Source organism: Furipterus horrens, unplaced genomic scaffold (assembly GCF_987537825.1).
Source record: "Furipterus horrens unplaced genomic scaffold, mFurHor1.1.pri manual_scaffold_6, whole genome shotgun sequence".
NCBI classification, from domain to species: Eukaryota; Metazoa; Chordata; class Mammalia; order Chiroptera; family Furipteridae; genus Furipterus; species Furipterus horrens.
In genome coordinates, this window is record NW_028327176.1 from 89,967,293 (window position 1) to 89,972,027 (window position 4,735).

General features: G+C 43.6%; 1 pseudogene; it reads left to right on the forward strand.

Annotated features, from left to right (window-relative positions):
• The first annotated feature begins 244 nt into the window (after positions 1 to 244).
• Positions 245 to 2,690, forward strand: LOC150006918 (large ribosomal subunit protein eL22 pseudogene; annotated as a pseudogene).
• The last annotated feature ends 2,045 nt before the right edge of the window (positions 2,691 to 4,735 follow it).

The following is a 4,735-nucleotide window of genomic DNA, read 5'->3' on the forward strand; positions in this document are numbered from 1 at the left end:
TTGCTGTGTATGGTGAACTGGACTATGCCAGCCTTTGCCTGCTGCTGTTGTTATTGTTATTATTGTTGTAGTTGTTTTTATTATTATTATTTTACCTCGCTTTGTTTTACTAAAATACTGATAGTCTCTGGCGATTGAAATTGAATGGGAATTCTATATCTCCATCCCAAGAACTTTGCTACTGGGGGTGCATTTCCATGGAAATAAATCCTACACCAAATTCTAAGAGTGAGGTGGTCCCCACATGGCTGTAGAATTTCTTCTCCAGCTTGAGAAGCTCCCAGGATCGGCCTCAGGTGAGCCTCCAGCAAGTGGCACAAAAGGTCATTCCAAAGTACACACAACACTCTTCTGAGGGGAGACCAGCAGCCAAGTGGTCAGGGCTCAGGGCAAGAGCAATGGAGCGTTAGATCTTGAATATTATTGTTGCTTTAGATGCAATTTTATATATAGTAAAACCTTAAGTTTGATCTCCATGAATTTTTGCATGTGTATCCACCCATGAAACCACCACCCAGATCAACATACAGAACATTTCCAGGGCCCTAGAGCGTTCCCCATGCTTCCTCCCCTCTCCAAGGGCGACCACTGTATAGACTTCTATAGCCACAGAGCAGTGTGCCTGCTCTTGACCCTCAAACAAATGGGATCATCCAGTGTGTGCTCTTTTGTGTCTGGCTTCTTTCATTCAGCATTATGTCTCTGAACGCCTTCCCTATTTTGTACATCAGAGCAGTTTGTTTTCTGTTATTGCTGAGTAGTATTCCACTATAGAAACACACTGGGGTTTCCTTAACCCACCTGGTTTGAGGCTCTCATGAATAGCATTGCTGTGAACATTCTTGTACATGTCACTTGGTGAACACGGTGCTTATTTTGCTTCAGTATATCCCCAGGAGCAGAATTGCCAGGTCACAGGACAGGCGTGTGTTCAGTTGCCGTTGCCTGCACGATTTCCACCCCCACGGCCAGGTATGAGAGGCTGGCTGCTCCCCATCCTCACTGACACAGGATCGTCAGCCCATGGCATTTGCTCCAGACCTGCTTGTTGAACAGCTTCCGCTAGACTCCGTTGTACCGCAAGGTTTCTCTCTCCCTTTATAACACTGCTTGCTCCTGAGGGAAGTTACAAATCCACAAGGTGCTTTTTACCTGGGGAGCCCCGCATTGAGGGGATGGGTGAGGCGGGAGCACTGCCCCTGTCCTGGCCATGTAGCGCCGTCCCCTCAGTCCCTCAGCAGCTGCCTCCATACCATGGTGCCAGCAGGTTCCTGCATTGGCTCTTTGGGGAATAAGGTAGCTCTTAGCTCAGAGTAACACAACTCTCCTAGCCCCCTCCTCCTCTTCTCTCTGGCCTTTGGGTTTGGGGGTCTGAGCCCAGCCTCCGGGCCCACTCTCTTCTACAGCCCAGGCTGCCACTTCATCCTCAGGTACCCGGAGTACAAGCAGGGCAGGACACCCTGCGCGCGTTGGGTCCAAATTCCTCCTTGCTCACTGGCTGATGCCTGAAATTCCATGAGCACTTCATGCCTTTTCTCTCAAGGCCATGGTCCTTGAGGACCTGCCTGTGACCCTGCTTTCCTTTCAATTACTGGTATTCCAGTGTGAATAAAGAATGTGCAGGCAGGTTTTGATGAGAGGCAGTACAGCAAATGACCCTGAGTCCTTGAGGGAGGATTAAAAAAAGGATGAAAAGGCCTATTTGCTGTCGGCTGACCTTGGTGACACAGACACATTTCAGAGTCATCAAGGATGAAGGCTCAGAAGACTGAGCAACTTCAAAGGAATTGCTCAGATCACTAGTGGGGTGAAGGTCTGTGATAAGAACGAAGGGTCAGGAAAAGAGACCGGGAAGCCTTGTCTGGAAACAAAGCTCTGGAAACAAAAGACTGCAGAGCCAGAGTTCCTGTAGGCAACTCTTTGAAGCCGGCCATCCTCAAGGGCAAGGGCAGGGTCTGGGTCTGGGCCGGAGCGTGAGATGAGGACACAGGCTTTTCTGGGCTGGCTGGCACGGCCTCTGGCTCCACGTGGGTCTGGGCAAAGCTGGGCTTTGGTGGCCAGGGCCCAGCCAGCCTTCCTGTCGCACTGCTCCCTCCCTCACACCCTACCTTCCCTTCTTCCTTCCCCTCCCTGTCTCTCTTCAAATTTTATTCTTTTTAATTTAAGTTGTTTATGTGATTTAAATTTTTAAAAATTCAGGAATATCTCCCCCCTTGTCCCCAGCCTCCCAGTTTTCTTCCCAGAGGCAACTAGTTTTATCAGTTGCATATGTAACTTTCCAGAGATATTTCAGTACCACCAGAGGCGGCCTTCCTGCCTCGGCCGCCCGCCTGTGAGATAGCTTGTGGCAAGAGAAGGGCAAAGACAGAAGCAGGTTCTGACATTTCCCCTTGACTGCACCACCGTGTAGAAGATGGAATTATGCGTGCTGCTGATCTTGAGCCATTTCTGCAGGAGACGGAGTGAATGGAAAAGCTGGGCATCTTGATGACAGAGTTATAACCATTGAAAGGAACAAAAGCAGATCACTGTAAATCCTTTTTTCAAGAGATATTTCATATATCTCATGGAACAATATTTGAAGAAGAATAAGCTATGTGATTGGTTGCACATAGTTGCTATCAGCAGAGAGTTACAAATTGTGTTACTTCTAGATTAGCTAGGATAAAGAAGAGGAGGAAGATGATTAAAACACATTTATCTGGCATATTTTGTATGAGGTTTTTTGGTTTCTTTTTTTTTTGTGACAATGATTTTAAACTTCAACTGTTTTTTCCTTTTATTGATTCTAGAGAGAGGGGGAGGGAGGGAGAGAGGGAAAGAATCATTGATGTGAGAGAGAAACAATCAGGGACTGAACTCTCAACCCAGGCATGTGCCCTGGACAGGGAATCAGCCAGGGATGATGCCCAACCGACAAGGGCTATTTTGTATGAGTTTTTAAATAAAACTTGGCAACCCTAAAACCCAGCATAGGCGTGTGTGTATATGTGTATGTGTGTCTCCCCTTTTCTATACAAATGGTAGCATACTGTTCATACAAGGCTAGGCCTCATTTTAAAAAGTTATTAAATATTGAGCAGATACAAAAATAGTACCTATACAATACATATAAAATTTTCAAAAAATCACAACGCAATAAGCCACCTGGTGCCCACCACCTGTCCTAGACAAAGCAGCAGAGCTTTTAAAATCCCCCTTTTCCCCTAAATACTACCCTGAATATTATGCTTATCATGCCCATTTTTTCTTTATAGTCCTGCCACATGTTTATGTCACCATATAATCAATATTGTGTAGTGTCTCACTTTTTAGATTTTGAAGAGAGGAAAGTGTATATTGCATGAAGTCTTCTACAGCTTCCTTTTATCCCCCTTCCCGCCCCCACGATTATGATCCTGAGATTCAGTCACACTGGTACACATGGCTGCGGTTAGTTCACTTTCACTCTGGTACGGGATTCCTGATATTAACATGACTCAATTTATTTTTTGTTGTACTATTTAAGGACAATTGGGTTGCTTTTAATTTTTTGCTTTCTAGAAACAGTGCTGGTGTGAATGTTCTTTTTTTTCAATTACAGTTGACATTCAATATTATATTAGTTTCAGGTGTACGGTATATTGACTAGACATTTATATAACTTACCAAGTAATCCCCCCATAAGTCTAGTACCTACCTGGCACCATATGTAGTGATTACAGCATTGTTGACTGTATTCCCTGTGCTGTACTTACGTCCCGTGACTACCTTGTAACAACCAATTTGTACTTCTTAATCCCTTCACCTTCCTCACCCAGCCCCCCAACAATCTTCCACTCTGGCAACCATCAGTCTGTTCTCCGTGTCCGTTAGTCTGTTTCTATTTTGGTTGTTTATTTATTTTTATTTTTGTCTTTTAGAGTTCACATAAGTGAAATCATATGCTATTTGTCTTTCTCTGTCTAGGATTTCACTTAGCATAATACTCTCTAGGTTCATCCATGTTGTTGAAATCGGTAATGTTTCATTCTTTTTACAGCCAAATAATTTTTCCATTGGGTACATGTGCCATGTCCTCTTTATCCAATCATCTATCAATGGACACTTAGGGTTTCTCCAGGCATTTGCAGGGTTCTAGGGAATGCACATGGCCAACTCCAGGATGCAGTACCAAACTGTTTTTCCGAGAGCTTGTGTTGATTCACGTACCCGCTAGTGTGTTTGAGAGCTCTCTTTGCTCCACTTCTTTGCCAACACTTGGAATTATTAGTTTTTAAAATTTTCCAGACTGATACACGTGAAATTGTAACTCATAGTTATTTAAATTAGCATTTCCCTGATTATGCACAACACATTTTTACTTGAAATGTATTTTGGTGATTGCTGCATGTCAGAGTGATAAGACCTTCTTCCCTTTTTTCCCCCCTCAGTTTTATTGAGAAATAATTGGCATACATCACTTGTAAATTTAAGGAGTACAGCATGATAGTTTGATTTACATATATTGTGAAATGATTACCACAATAGGTTCAACTAAAATCCATATTCTCATATAGATACAATGAAAAGAAAGAAAAAAATATTTTCTCCTTGAGATAAGAACTCTTAAAATTTGCTCTCAACTTCCCTATACATCCTACAGCAGTGTTTGTTAGCTATAGTCACTGTCATACACTGTATTTCTAGTACTTTTTTATCTTACACCTGGAAGTTAGTACCTTTTGGCCGCCATCTTCCAATTCCCCCTCCTCCC